The 16,702-nt window shown below is 36.1% G+C and overlaps 1 protein-coding gene across 7 annotated transcripts in view; it reads left to right on the top strand.

The window, feature by feature from the left end:
* DLGAP1 (DLG associated protein 1) overlaps positions 1-16,702 on the top strand; it is a 410,369-nt gene that overhangs the window by 116,802 nt on the left and 276,865 nt on the right. The gene's annotated exons all lie outside the window — the stretch shown is intronic.

Here is a 16,702-nt window from a genome sequence, read left to right as displayed (position 1 = left end):
GATTTAATTTCACTTGCTATTATCAAAATATTTGGAAAACATTCTCTGGCTTTCTCATGTATGTGGAAATTCATGTTCTTTTGCCCAGCAGCTAAACGTTTTGGTTTTTTTTGCAAAGAACATTTTACGTTTCTTATTTTGACTTCTTTACTTGTATTTGCTATAAGAATCATATTTGTATCATTCACATCAATTATTTCTATATTTCCCTGAATATTTTACGTATGTCAAGTATTACCAATTAACAGTAGCTCTGTAAATAAACATTTTTATATTATGCCCACTTAAAAGCAAAATTTAATGTTTATTTTTTTACTTTCTTTAAGAAATAGTAGATAGTACCACATTTCTTAAAATTCTTGACCAAAGCATTTAAACTTATTTTTCTTTTAACATTTAGTTATCATACCTCTTTTGATGTTTAGGCATGGAGACATGATATGGTTTTTCTCTGATCTGAATACAGGAACATCTTGGACATAATTGGTAATGCACAAATACCAACGACTGTCTGAATAAATGGGTCTTAGAAATGCTTTACTAAGTTAGTCCACTAAGGAAATATGCACACAAATGTAAATTTATATGGGACCACAAAAATTATGCACATACACAGAAAGCTAATAATCTATATCTACGTATTTGCATATATGCATAAATACTAACTTACAAAAATTATTTGAAAATAGAGGAAAAAATACTTCAAAATTAGGAGAAAGCACATTTAAGGTGACTTTAGGAACAGAGGGAGATCTTAAATGCAAAGAATATATAAGATGCCTTTTGCTTACCTAAAAAAAAAGATGGTAACAAACAAAATTAATTCCATGATGTCAGAATATATTGATAACCAAATGTGTGATAAATATCTTTCACTCCTCTAGTGCTTGCCACTGGAGTTTACAAATTGGTTTTAATAGTGACTGGTCCTATATGTACTAACCACTAGAGGGGGGATGAGACAAATGTTTTGTCATGAACTTTTGCAGATATTTGGTTGCAGAAGTCTTGAGATGTTACAAAATCCTCATTTTTAGCCTCTGTAGAGTATGGTCTTACGGCTAGTCATCTCAAATCCTCTCACTTTGTGTCCTTTTGGTGTAATCCTCATTTCAAATTCACAGAATCACAGACCAAGTTGAGTAGAAAGGACTTCTGGCTAGTTTCAAAGACAGAGCCAGTTTGGAGTCTTAAGTAGGTTGCTCAGGACTTTGGATGGTCAGGTTTTAAGGCTCTCCAAGAATGGAGATTCTACAGCTTTTCTGGGCAAACCTGATCCTGGATTTGGCAACTGATGTATACAGTTAACTTTTTTTTCCTGAAATTTAATTGGAATATCATTTGCCAAAACTTGTATCTGTTGCCTTGCAACCTTACATTGAGCACTACTGAGGAGACACTGTTTCTGTCTTGAATGTTGAATGTTACTGTAATATCCGTGCATCCATAGCCTCCTCTTCTTGATACTGAGGAAACCAGTTCCTTCATACTCTCCTGGTATATCATCTACTCCAGGCCCCTAGTCACTGTGGTGGCTCTCTGCTGGACTTGACCCAGTATACTAATGTCTTTTTGGGAAGCATAAAAGCAGACATAGTTTTCACAGAGTGGTCTCACAAGTGCCAAATAGAAAGGAAGAACCATTTTTCTCAACCTGCTGGTTATGCTTGTTAGTATAGCTCAGTAAGAAAAGTTTCATCTCTCTCTGCTACTCCGTATCTCTATTACTTGCTTCTACTTTCTGTTTGATCCTTAATCATCTCCAAACCTTTGAGCCCATGCTGGCTTCCACTGTTAGATTTATTCATGTTCCCATTCTCCAATTTACCTCCTCTCTACCTGTCTCCAGATCGCCCTCCCCACTGTCTTCCTGAAGAATATTCATCATTGTATGTAAGTGCTTCACATACAAGATGGTTAGTGTTAGATATTGTCAAGGAGTAAGACATCTGTTTCAAATACACGAATAATAAAGTCTTTCAAACTTCTTGGCATGCTACCTTTTTTTTTTTTTTCCAAAATAAAGGCTTCTGTTGACTGCCCTTGGTGGTAGTTGCAAGCACACTGCTATGTGAAATGGAGAATGAATACAACTGCAGAGATTGGATTTCACCATATTTTGCATGAAATTATTTACCAGTTCTCCAACACAGCTCTTGATTTTTTCTCAGTGAGGTGTGCAGGGTTCTCTCAGAGGAATGGAATTTACTCTTTCAAGTCATATACGAAATGGATTTATATGGATTTATAGTAGCTTTATGTATCTTTTCTATTGAATAGATCAAAGGGATTGCTGAAGTTGAATGAAATGTTTTTTAAGAGGTTGAGATGAAGTGTAGTGATATCACAGCATTTTTTTTTTCTGTACAGAACTCCAGCTCCACCCATTTTCTTGGCTACAGGTGAAGTGGCACTTTTCCCTACTTTCCATACTGTGTAACCAAGTGGAACATATATTTCCAGGAGGAATGAGATCTGCTTAGAGCATAGGTTTCAGCTAATGCAAGAGTTCTTTGGTTACAATGCATAGAGGCATATGAAAATACTGTTATTTGAACATAATCTCTAAATATACTTACAAAAATTGGTAATACTACAAATTGTCATTCAGTCACATTCCATTAGGGGATTACAGAAATTCTTCCACAGTTTTGAGGATCTCAGATGAATCTTTTAATGTACCTTGCAGCATCGAGTCCTGGAAACACTGGATAAATTTAACCCAACAGTGTCAAGAAGAGAGAAGACAAGGAAGACAAGAAACTGAAATTCTCTATTTAAGTGGTTTAAAAACCCTTTTTAAAAGTGAAAATAAAACATATGATTGCGGTGATGCAACATAAAAATAAAGGGTATCAAATAACATCTATTCCTAGTCACTGTTAAGAATGAGAGGGGAGTCTAAGTGAATTATGTGAACCTGTGGAAATTTGTTTGAGTTTAGTCCAGGTCTTAATATGGGAGAGAAACAAGGAAAAGAATAGTAAAATTCAGTAAAAACATTAAGAATTACTAGCCGGTCTGCTTAACAGGCTGAGCCAGGAATTTCCTCTTCCAGTATCTAATAGGATTCAGAGTTGAGTCATTTGTCTTTCCTTCTTATTTGTAAAACAGGATTGTTCATATATTTACAAGGGTTCAAAAGTAGCTGTTGACACTTAGGTAATAAAACTGAGACTTTCTTTCATCGTATACAACAGCTTTATCAGTGCTGCAGTCTGCAACCCAGGGCTCTGGACACTATTATAAATTAGAAAGTAGTTAGAGGATCAGAATTAGGTGACATCTTTGTTCAAGTACATGAAACCTGACAATGTGTAGAATAAGTAAGAAATAAAATACTGCAGGTGACTCTTAAGTGAATGTACTTTTCAGTTAAGAGGTAATTTATGTGATGACATAAGTAGGCTGCAAAATTCTTGGAAAATGGCTGTGTCATTGTCACCTATCTTTTGTAATCACCATTATTTCTACAGACATTACTATGTCATGCTGAGTGGTGTGGTTGACACAACCTAGGGACAGGATGCCACCCAAAGGGACATGGACAGGCTCAGGAAGTGGGCACATGGGAACTTCATGAAGTTTAACAAGGCCAAGGCCAAGGTCCTGCATCTGGGTTGGGGTGACACCCAGGTTTCAATACAGGCTGCGGGATGAAGGGATTGAGAGCAGTCCTGCTGAAAAGGACTGGGGTGTGCTAGTGGACAGTAATGGATATGAGCCAGCAAGGAGTGCTTGCAGCCCAGAAAGCCAATTGTATCCTGGACTGCATCAAAAGAAGTGTGGCCAGTAGGTCAAGGGAAGTGATTCTCCCCCTCTACTTCACTCTCCTGAGACCCCACCTGGAGCACTGCTTTCAGCTCTGGGTTTCTCAGAATAAGAAGGATGTGGACCTGTTGGAGCAAGTCCAGAGGAGGGCCACAAAGATGGTCGGAGTGTTGGAGCACCTCTCCTGTGAGGATAGTCTTTGTGAGTTGGGTTTTTCATCCTGGAGATAAGGCTCCAGGGAGACCTTAGAGCAACCTTCCAGTACCTAAAGGGGGCCTACAAGAAAGATAGACACATACTTTTAAGTAGGGCCTGTAGCAGTAGGACAAGGAGTAATGATTTTAACCTAGAAGAGGGTAGATTTAGACTACATATAAGGAAGATTTTTACAATGAGAGCCATGAAACAAGTTGCCCAGAAAGGTGCTAGATGCTCCATCCCTGGAAACTTTCAAAGTCAGATTGGATGGGGATCTGAGCAACCTGATCTAGTTGAAGATGTCCCTGCTCATTGCAGAGGGGTTGAACTAGGTGACCTTTAAGATCTCTTTCAACCCAAACTATTCTATGATTCTATGTTACTGTTTTTACCATGAAATAGGCAAGAAGTTAACTCATGACGTATATAAGCAATATGAGCTCTTCACCTGTGGCTGCGTTTACTCCTCAATATGTGCCACATCGGTTTGTACTGTGCAGTCCACAAACTCAGCGAAAGTATGAGTCTGATCTGTTATGATTTTTTTCTTTTGCATAGATTTATGTTGAAATGCTGCTAGTTTCTTTGCCATTATAAGATCTAAGCATATAAATATGATTTGTTATTAAAAAAGAAATTAAGTGTGCACATAGTAATGTCTCTTCTCATAAGAGTCTCAAGGTTATAGTTTAGGAAAGCGTTCACACATCCCTGCTCAAAAAGAAAGAAAAGTGGTTAAGGGCATCCTGCAAAAGAATCTTTTTTATCTAAGAGCTGTGTGTGCTTTTGCATCTTGAAGGAAGGATGGTTCAATACATCTGTTTTTCAAAATGTGGTTGTCATCTCACTTTTACAGAGGGCAAAAGTGGAGCAGAGAGATGAGAAGTAATTTGCATACTCATATAAAATAAGACCTTCGCAAAAATAGTCTATTAACCGAAATTATGTCAATTCCATTATTCTGGTTTAACAACTAAATACATTTCCTCTTTAAAAGGGCATTAGACTTGTGTAGTTTCAGCTTTTTAATAAATGTTAAAAAATGTTATTTGTGATAAAATCCTAAATTTCTATCCTTCTTTTGCTGGAATAGAGTTAATTATCTTCCTGGAAAATAATTTACTCATTTTTGTCCCTTTGGCAAGTTTTTTAATTACATTCTTTTTTGCATATATTAGTAGGTATGATCAATAATATTTCAGAGACAGGCAAGGAGTAATACTGGGCATTGCTAGGTTGTACTTGTGTAAAGCTTCACAAGAAACACGCAGTGGTTAAAAAAGCAAGCACTGCAAGTGTACAGGTTTATGATGTTGTACTTCTGAAGAGAAACACAAAGAGATCTTGAACTAACAAGGTGGTTTAGGTGGCAGTCCTGTATTTTAGAGATCCTTAATTTTATATTCATAAACTCTTCATAAGCTCTGCTGTTTACATAGAACATCTGAATTAAAAATACATCATTCTCTAACATATCAATTATAGTGGAACAATTTTTACCCAGACAAAACCCACCCTGATTTTTCACAAACAGCTCACAAATATTTTAGGTCAAAACCTCAATTGTTATGAATCAAGACACAGTTGTTGAAATGTCTCATGGATGCCTTGAATTTTGTCTGGTGAATGTTTTTCATGAGTTAATCAAAGTACATTATGCAGCTATTTTGATCATATATTTCACTAAGTTTTTCTATCACTACAAAGGTGATATCAGAACAGAAACTGCTTATCAGAGTTGTGTTTCTTATTACAAAGCTGTCCAGATTTATGCTGTTTACCATTATAGGTAATAAAAATATCAAAGAATTACTGTGAATATAACATTAAGGTTGAATAAAGAAGTTGTATCAGTTTTGGAGAACCTTGTTTCTGACAAGCTGTGATTATATTTCCTGTCTACCATGCCAAGTCTTTTGTTCAGTAATGGCCTATTGCCTAGGAAAAAGATGAGCAAAAGCCATTCATACTGAGGAACAGGTACTGAAACATTTGGCAGTTAAGGTGGCTGACTGTCTTGAAGGTGAGATCCTATAATTCATAGTAGAAGTGCTCCTTTGTTTCCCAGATATGAGAAGGCATTCCAGCTGGGTCCCAGCATCTTGCTGAGTGAGACCAAGAATGCTTTTTTCCTCCTGCTCTGCTTACCACATCTTGCTTTCCATGGAAAGAAGCACTCTTAAAGGGTGACTGAACCAGATGGGAAACACCACTCCTGGTGATGCTAAATGTAACCAGAACCCTGAAATGAGGCAGATTTGGGGTTTGGTTATGCTAGAACTTTGCTTCTTATCTTCCCCTTTAAGTCAGTTCCCAAAAGATGTGGGCCTATGACTGATGCCTTTGTTGGTAGCAATTCCCCTTTACTACCATACTAAACCACATGCAATTCAGAGCTGTTTATTTCCATTATTATTCCATCTTGAAAGTTTTCTGAAACAGCTTTGGAAAAGAAATTAAAATCTAGAAAGACTTTTTGCAATGTGAAAGGTAATGGCTATTAAAAGCTGACTGACAGGGTGCTTTCCTGCCTGTTGTCAAATGGAAATAAAAATTAAATTTAGCAGAGTTCATGAGTATTGCTACAGTAAGGAGCTCTCAATCAGTGGTAAAGTAGATAGGAACTGTCATGCCCATTTGCAACAGAGGCTGCAATCTGATGATATAAATTTGCCTTCAGTCTGCTCTCCTTGAACCAGAGTAGTCCTTTTCAGATTCATGTGCCATTACACACCTAATAACACAGTTGTATTTAAAGATTTTCAGAGTTCCACTCATGCTGCCATGTTTTAGTATATAATATCATCTTCCCTGCTTCAAATTGAACTGGATTTCATTATGTATTTAAGGTTCAGCTCAGTGTCACTAAAATGCTGATCTTTCTAATGGTGAAAGAGGTTTACTGAATCATTTAAAATTCTGATTTTCTGAAGCATGAAGTTTTCCCAGTTGTTACATCTTCTATAAAAAGTCACAGATATATCCTTAAGGATGTCATTCAGATCTTCTGTGCACATCATGAGCATTTAGCTCATCATAATTTGTTCTGATAGCTGATGTTCCTAAATGAGAAATGCTTTCTTTTACTTATTTAATGTTCAGAAGAAATTCCATAAGGGAGAAATGTATTTACTGAGCGAGCATATCAACTTGAAATAATGCATTGAAGAACTTGCGAATGCATTTATGATAATTTGGAGAAGGTAAAATAGGCAATTTGTCTCCCAGATACTGCTAAGTGAAATGGAATTACATTCTGTAGGCTACATCTCCATGGTGATTGTAAATATAAAGTTGGCCATGATTTTAAAAAGGAATTAAAGCTTGTGGGTTGCTTCAGTTTTTGTGTAGCCAACTTGAGTTAAAAGCTCCACTATGAAATGTTTTATGAAGAGATTCTAGGCTAGATTGTCATCATTTTAGCAAGCATGCTTTCTTTATTTTGGAAATTTTGGTTTTTCATTTCTGTAGTACGCCACCATGATGCAAAACTTTACCATTTGGAATTAAGTGGTGCTTATTTTAGCATTTTAATTTCTTTCTCTAGAAGCACTTTCTAGTACTTACACTCTATGATAACATTAAGCAGCAGCTTGCTCTGTTTGTTCTGTGGCAACATGAAATTAAAAAGCAGCTTTGCAAGCAGCTACCTCAGTAGATTAAAAGCAAATGAACCCATTTCCTTATAGAGTTTGGATCATGTTGAAGAAGTGAACCCTTAGTACCTGTTGTAAAAGCATTTAATTAGATTTAAGAAGCAGCAAGCAGAAGTAGTGCATTTTCTCCTTTCTTCATGTAGGCTCAGTTCCTGCTTCTGAACCATGCTAAAAAAGCTGACCTGAAACCCAAACAAACTGATTTGGTAAAGCAGAAAAGCTTCATTACTGGCCTGAGCTTCTGTGGCAGCTCTATGCTGGCATTTGATCATTCAACTGTAGTGATTCAATCATTCCACACAGCTAATTTAGTGTGTTTCTTCATTCACGTCACAGGAGATTAAGTGAAAGTCTTGACCAGTGCTTGCCTGCATAGTCAGACTGAACTAATCTGTACTCCTGCATGCAGAGAATGAGTTCCTGGTGTGTGATCAACCTTGTTAGCAACCACGGGGAAATTCTCAGTGTAATCTGAAAGTCAGAAATCTTGGGAGATGGAAAAAGGGGAGATCATAAGAAACATTGCATAGCTTTCTCTTAAATGAGGGAAAGATATTAGTCCAATTAAAAAAACCTCCTGGTTAAAGAAGCATTGTATTAAATAGAAACATTTATCATCATAGTTTATTTTTACAGGACAAGATATGTGGCAGGGACACAACTCTTTTCAATGGAGCAGCTGAGTCACTCAGCTTTAAAGATTAATTTGGTTTTAAGAAGAAATTGAGAACAGCAAGCAATTAAATATAAAGAAAAGTACCTAATATCACAGGTTTCAGTATGGTAGTACAGCTGCCAAATGGCTGTACTAACATTCTCATGTTACTACTATTAATAGTACACGGGGAAAAAATACTCCTGAATTGCTTTCTTACACTTTTGTAAATTCTCTTGAGATGTTGGAAATGTCTGTTGTGCAACTGATGTGTTGCAGATGGCCATCTTGCAGAGAGTTCTAGGTCAGTTTTTATGGTGACAGGCCAGGTGAACTACTCTGTCATGCAGTAGTATGTTGCTACTATGATACTTAATGCTCATTAACTGATAATGGACTCTGTGCAAATCTGATCATAAATATTTCAAGACCCATTAAAAAGACCAGCAGAAAACAAAGCTATTCTAAAAGTGAGAATGTTGATGTAAGTAGTCTTTTATACACCTTTAACAAGTCTTTGCGTTTTTCCTGTTTTGCACTCTTATTTCTAGCCTTGCTGTCGTGTTTTTTGTCCTTAACGTAATTTTTTTTTTCCTTTTCTGCTCTTATTTCCAGACTCAGTCCTGTGTTCAGTGTTTTTTCTCCTTATTTTTTCCTATGTTTATAGCTGAAACTTAAGAGTCAATAACTCTTCCCTATGATCACTCTCAAATATTGTGTAAAACAATCATAATAAATTGTCCCTCATTTCCTCTTTTCTGACTATAAGAAACAAAAGAAGAGATCAACAGAGGTAACATCAATACTGACCTAGGGTTCTCTGAAGAAACTTTGTGACCTGATTGTTGTTGATGTCCTTTCTCTTACTAAAGCATTTTGTGTTTAAGATCTTACTCCATCACGATGAATTTATAGTGGTATGTTATTCAAATCAAGAACTATTCTTGTAATTCTTGGCTGATTTGAAGGTAATTTGTTTGAATGATACTTGCAGTCATATTTTATGTCTGAAAATTGCTTATATTTGAATCACTACTATTGTAGGTTTTATTGTCTAGAGCAACAAAAATAGAACAAACTTCACTTGATAAGGTGTTTTCTGTATTAAAACTGTGTGCTGATCTCAGGAAAAAAAGAGGTTATTGTTCTTAATGAAGGAGCTTGAGAGTAGTCTGGGAAGTATTTCATTAAGCACACAGCAAAAAGCTATTAATATTCTTTTGTCTTCCGTGACAGGCAAATTTCATCTCATAGCAAGTGCAGGGCTCTTCTTGAGCCTCTTCTATGATGTGACTTCACTGTGATAGTTGTCACTTTTGAGAATTATGGGAAGTTTAGTCATTTGTTCAGATGTTTTCCTTAGGCTCTAGCCCCTAAGTAACAGATTGAAGGGCAATGAGAGAACCAAAATCTGGCCTGAGCATACAGAATGACATCATCTTATAAAGAGAGGGGAAAATAAATATAAAGAATTATTTTTCTATGGTCATTTAGCCATTTCTCCAGTGATTCGAGCCTAAAAAGAACCATTTCATTAATTTATTGATTAAATAGTTTAATAGAACTTTTTAATGTGCGCAGGTACTGTAACAGCTTTGATGGTAAATGGATTTTGCAAGAGTACATTTATCAAATGTGGAAACCTAGATAGATGTGGTGTACATTAAAACTTTTAAAGCTTGAAACACTGCAAAAAGAGGATTATAAAATGTACTTTTTGTCTCAGACTGCTACTAACCATTCAAAGGTGAACAAAATTCTCTGAGATGAATCCACAAGATTAATATTAGATTATTTGATCTTTCAGAGGGTGAAGATGATTTGATAATATTTATGAAGCAGCTGGTTCCTAAATGATTGGATATAAACATTAACAAAATACTCTATTCATACTGAAAAATCCACATCCTGTCATAATAAGACTGCTATCCAAAATTTCAAATGAATGGATAGAAAACAATTATTTTGAAGTTGCTGAGCTTCACAATAAGGTAGAATCTTGCTGAGGCAAACAAATGGTAAAGATCCTCTGTAGAAAACTTACATGGAATTCTCTTTTCCAACCACAAATTGAATCAACCAACAAAATGCTGGTTTACACCGGTGAAAAGGACTTAGAAGTAGATTGAAGCTATGTTCCTTCTTCCTGCAGAAAGCATGTCACTGTTCCAAATGAAAGCTTGTTTTTTTAATTTTCATTTTTTTCTTTGAGGGGTCTATGCCAAGTGAAAACTGTGAGAAAAAGATACATATGCACCAGTGCCTAAAAGGCTTTCCCAATCCATCTTGGAAAGAAGGACTCAGCTACAGCATCATGCCTAGTTCCCTACAAATCTGATGGTTATGGTGACACAGTCATGTGCTATGAAGGTGTTACTAAACAGTATTCCTATCAGTCATTAAAAATAGTAGCACTGAAGATGAGGAGATGCACTAAATTGGAAGGAGGAACTTCTTCAAACCAGTCTGCCTGGATACTGGAAGACTCAACAGATACCAAGGCTGTGTTCTTGACCTGAACCACATACCTGCCTTTCCCTGCAGACTGACTCAAAGAAAGCCTGTCAAGACCTCATGCACCAAAATTCAGTGGCCCTGTTTTTTCCTTTGTGAGGAACATTGTCAGAGTAATTTTGAAAATCGAAGTGGAAATTCAGCAGGGTAGATGAATGAATCATTTTTATCCATGTGGTCATAAATGCCTTCAAAGAACACATGCTGCATAATGAAGCATGACTTCTTTTTGCAAACGCCGTGTTTCCCCATACTTTGTATTTTATCTTTACATCCAACACTTCTATTCTTACAGGCCTGTAAAATTCTCATGGAACCTATAAAAGTTGATGTCACATGCACCAGATTCCAGGCATGGTACCAAGGTCATGACCCTTGCTTTATATTTCCTTGTTCCTACATCACTCAGAGTATTTCAGAGTGAAAGCAGTTGTTTTTCATGTTTGTAGTGCTTCCAGAGTAGTCATCTGCCTTCCTGAAAACATGCAAAAATTTGCCTTTCACAAATTTTAGCATAACAGTCCATGCCACTTCGCAAGATACATGTTGTCACTGGCTTTCCGGGATGACACATCTTGTCAACAATGGCTTCTACTCTGTAATTATGTTAAAAAGTGAAGCTATTTACAAAAGAGGTATCTATGTGAGTTCATGTGCAAAATTTATTTTAACTGGTATGCCTAAGCCAGTGCTGCTGGGAGAGAGGAGACTATGTTATATTCCTACATGTACCCCATCTCCTGTGATGACTGAGTTCTTATGTGTTGTTTAACCAAACTCAGCTGTCATGTGGTGGTTTGACAGGCAAGACTGATGCTGATAGGCAATGCAGAAGCAGCCTAACAGCTCATTAAAATATGCATCCAGTTTGCATAACCAGTGGGTTTGTTGGGAGAGGGAATCACTAACAGCTACCTATATTGGACTTTGCTGTGGAAGAATAAACATTGAGGACTACTGTGGATGTATTACTGAAGAGAGAAAAGATGTACCAACAGCAGGGATAACAGTGGTAATAAAAAATCAATTCTTCATAAGAATTTGCCAAAAATAATTTTCCTTGTCTTAGCAGCAGAAATTACTGGTGATGAAAGGGTAGCTTCACTTCGTTTGCCAGTAGGTGGAGAACTGTAGATGGAGAACTCTGATCCTTTGATGTTGCTGTTGACCTCAAACAAATTATGTGTACACTTTGGTCAGGTTGTTTTGTAGTTAGTCAGATCTTATCTACTGCTGTAGATCAATTGAAAACATGTTTGTGCCATCACTGAAAATTCATGTTTTCTTAGGTAATGGTTATGCAGTTATTATATAATGTATTATTTTCTATCATATGAAAAGCATGTGCTGGCACAATCATAGCTGTTCAGCTTGCTCTGGTTTTACTGAAAGGCTGATCTTTAGTGATAACATTTTTATTTTCCTTGGTAATATTTACTACTTTATGCCTGGAAATATTTATCTCTAAGTAAAATGAAACATAGTGAGGTAATTAGTTGATAGCGAATTTATTTGCTGTCCATTAAAAAAAAAAAAAAAAAGCCTTATCAGTCCATGGGCTTGAGACACACTTTTGAGAGATAAGTGCCTGTGTTTAAATTATAGAAGGCCTCTTAAGGGTGACTTAGGATACGTGAACACTGACCAGCAACGGCACTGACATCATTACTGCACCATTAATGTTTGTCATTTGCTTCCTTTATCAAACCCCAACATACTCTCAGGGTGTAAATTTGCTAAGCACAATGATGGGTTTGCAGTAATGCTTTACCCCTCTCCATCTGTCCTATCTTTTTTTTGTTGCTATAAGCAACAGTCCTTTGAATTGCTGCATTTATAAAGCTTTAAAATAGGACAGATCCAAGCACACAATCTTGCGACAGGCAATTTTTCTCCATTTTCTCCACACAAAAAAAAAAAAGAAAAGATGGCCTATGGGAAGATACGCTCCCTCACCTGGATTTACAGTAATCTTTGTTCCTTCAGAAGTCCAGAGTTTGTTTGCCCTTTCAAGGACAATCTTTTTAGGACTGGCAAAAGGAGGAGGCTGTGTGTCAAAACTGATTAAACGTGTCAGATGTGATAATCTATTACAGAGGTCTTTCTAGCTCTATATTCTCAGCATCCATGTTGAAATGTGGGAATGTTGGCTTTCTCTCTCATGCTAAGGAAGTGGCAATCATGTCAGAATACTTACAACTTCAAACTCAGATAGTATCAAGGTAAGACCTTCTTCCATTTATGTTTTAGGAAACTGTTAATATTTCCCTGAAGTGCCGAGTGTGAATAAGCATTGTTTCATCGGTTTGTTGAAAAAGGAGTTCAAGAACAGCTGCATTTTCACTGCTGGTTGTGTCACCTTTTTATTGTATCCAACTCTACATAGGAAAAATTGAATTTCTGGCAGCTTTTGGGGGATTCTTATGAAATTCCTTTGCTTTTCATACACCTTCAAATGTGGACTATAACCTGCAAAAACAGCAGTAGTTTTTAAAAGATGTTAAACCAACCGTGTTTATCTAGGGGAAAATTTACTAGAAATTAGCAGCCATCTCCTGACTAGATATGTAATTCAAGAGAAAATAAACATCTCAAAATAGTCAGAAAAAAACCAACTTTACTGATTATATAACATGCAGGGAATATGATTATCATTAAATATCTCCAAAAGCTCTATTTATGAAATCATGATATATTTATATCTTTACCCTTTCATGACTGTTGCAGATAAACTATTTCAACATGCAGCATGAATTTGAAATTTTAAGATTCATAATTGCATCTTTAATATAATTTTATTACAAATAACTTTCAAAACATTAATATATATGTAATTTGCTTTAACTGGGACACTGTTTGATTACAGGAAAAATGGGCATAAAAGATAATTTGAATTGAATTAAGCACATAGGTTTCAATCCAAAGTGCAGGAGAATCGAAGTGTTAAAAAATTGTTAAGGGACTGTGAATTATCTGCTTCATAAATGATAAATTGCTCATTTTTACTTTGGTAGACTGTAAATTTGTTCAGCCTTTGTAAAATGTAACACCTGTTCAATACAATGAAATAAAATAGTGTAGTATTTCAAAAGAGCTTTTAAAAAGACAGTAAGGGGCAATGAATTAATCTGTTTTTATTTCAGAGATTCTGTGTCTAAAAGAAGACCTAAAATGAGAGATCATGTTATCTGTAATTGCTTCTTGTTTTATCTTGAAAGTAATTAATCCTTTTTCTGATGTAGCAGCTTTTCTTTGTGATTCAGAGGAGTGTGTAGTTTGGATGATGCTTAGTAAAATCAACTCCAATATGCTTATGAAGTTTGGCTGCTCCCCAGCCTTGTTCTCTCAAAAAAGGCCTGTTTTAAATAATGAAGAAATAATAAAAAGAGTTCAAGCTAAACTGCATTTGGTGGGGTTGGATTAGAGAGTGGCTACAGGTGCAGTTGAGTTGTCAAGTCTAACAGGAAGGGGCTTGTGAGCAGCTGAGGGGAAGCTGCAGGTGGAAAATCTTGTGTGTCATGATGCTGCTGCTGGAATAGTATGTTTAATTGTGCTCTAATTTTTGAAAGTTTGAAATCTAGGCTATGTGCCAGATGACTGAGACTTGGTAAATTATTTTTACCCCTATCCTTAAAACCAGTGTCTATTCTGCAAATAAAGTTAACATTAAAAAGTTCCATACCATCTTTTCTGTGACAGAGTCCATGCTCTGTTCAGGTAGGCCATTTTATTACACTACATATAGCTCTAGAAGTCAAAGGGAGATACTCCTTCTTAGAACTGCTTAAGTACTGTTCTGTGTATACCGAAAAAATATTTTGCAAAATAGACTCTGAAGTATTAATTTGATCTAATAATACATTTTTTCTTGACATTTTTGAGTGAAATTCATTTTAATCGGAAACACACATATACAATTATCTATGTGAAAACCTGTCTAACCCACCAAGGACAATCCCTAGGTTGTGCAAAGCCAAATTAAACCCAAATACTTGACAGATATCCCTACCAGTCTGATTCAGTCCTGACTGAATTCCATCTCATCCATCTCTTCATCTTGCAGTCAAAGTGAGCTCTATTGAAGGAGCTCAGCTGCATCTGGTATTAAAGCATTTCCTGCTTCAGTAGCATTCTCCCCTGCTTTAGCTGGCTTTTTTTTTCTCATGTGCTTAAACTGTGAATTGGAGCTTTGTTTCATTAATGCATTGCCATCAAAAAAGGCTCCTAATACTATTATGGTGCTGCCGTTTAATGCGGAGGTCATTGCAGTATGTGGGAAGTCCGATCAACAATCTAAGGCTTATGGTTCTAGGCATCATACATTTATTAAAAAAACCCCAAACGAGTCCCACTATGGAGAATTGTTAAAAGAAACGCAAACATTAAAAGAATCCTTAAAAACTGTGATCCAGTCCCACACCACCAGCACAGCACATATCTGCCTCATGTGACAAAAATAAATGTGTATCTTCTGAACACGTAGACACACCAACCAGTTCTGTACAGCTCTCTGCATAGTTAAAGGAAGGCAAAATGAGTCAGTAATTGTGTTGTAATCAGCACTATTAGAATTTCTGACCTCCTTGTGTGTGTCTGGTACTCATAGCAAATGACTCATTGGCAGATTAAACTATGCAATTTATTTCCAAATTGTGAAAATGTGAACAACCTGGAAAAGGAAAAAGTAGGAAAATCATTAATCATCCTTTACTGTGGAACCCTCTGCTGGTGATGGGATGCAAACTTCCCTTGGATCTGAAGAACTGGCTAACCTGAGATCAGTACTATTCTATTGCAGGTAGACATACCACTACATATACAGCTTTGTACAGGCAGAACTGTGAAGTGGTTATACCCAGATTTTATGTTTAGAGGCATTGTGAATTTATCTATATGCATACAGCTATCTTAAAATACTAAAAGGACAGTTAAACTGGAGTGAACAGGACTCCTTTGTAGGATTGAAATAGCTGTGATTTGGAGAAGTACAGGTTGTGTAGATACTCTATAGAATATAAAGGATGTGAGAGCCCTGCATAAGAAATTGAATTTCAGAGAAACAGGGTTAAACTGGGTGGTTAAAAAAAAGACAAACTGCTAATTTTTTGATGCTTCATGAAAACTTAAGCAAACACTATTTTACGTGATAGATGTTTGCTTTTTTTTAAAGAAAAAGTATACTGTTATTTGAGTTGGGATATTTATAATTTCTTTTGTATCTTGTAACATGATTACTTTGTCCGATACCTGTTTTAACTTTCTCAATATGTTTGTATACAATAATTAAACACAGCAGAATTCCAAGACAAAGGTTGACAAGTGCACAGCAGAAATTCTTCTGATATTTTCTCTTTATGTCAGAGAGAAACAGATGCCAGAAGTGCATAGGACATCTCCGTCTAGTTTGTTGCAAAGAGGGTACACTTGCTTGCTGTAGTGCTGAGCAACTTATGACATTAGCAACTGCCATAGAAACACTATCGTCTTTGTTATTGTATATAATTGCCTCAGCTTTTGATTACGTTCTTAATAGCTTCCAGTTCAGTACTTCCAATGAAATTGTCAATTGTGGTATGCCAGTTCATCTCCTTGTATGGAATGACACATCAGTGAATTGGTTTCAAAACTGATATGATAGCAGTTCAGTATTTTACATGCAAAATCCTTTATTCATTCGCATTTCTGTATTCTAACGTTTAGGATCTCAAGATATTGAGTGTTCTTCAATAATTTCTTGCCCATCACAAGTTGACACTTTTCAATTGTATTTTTTTTTTCCTCAAAATGGAAGAAAGAACTGGGGGAAAATGTGACTATAGAAAAAGAGATTTTAATTTTGATAGTGAGCAAAGAAGAGATAGAAAAGGTAATAACTCGCATAGATGGGGTAGATTTGCTATAGGTCAGC

The sequence above is a fragment of the Corapipo altera genome, unplaced genomic scaffold (assembly GCF_003945725.1).
Source record: "Corapipo altera isolate COAL_440 unplaced genomic scaffold, ASM394572v1 24, whole genome shotgun sequence".
In the NCBI taxonomy this organism is placed as follows: Eukaryota; Metazoa; Chordata; class Aves; order Passeriformes; family Pipridae; genus Corapipo; species Corapipo altera.
The sequence above is the reverse complement of the archived record's forward strand: the minus strand, read 5'-3'. Positions and strand labels throughout refer to the sequence as shown.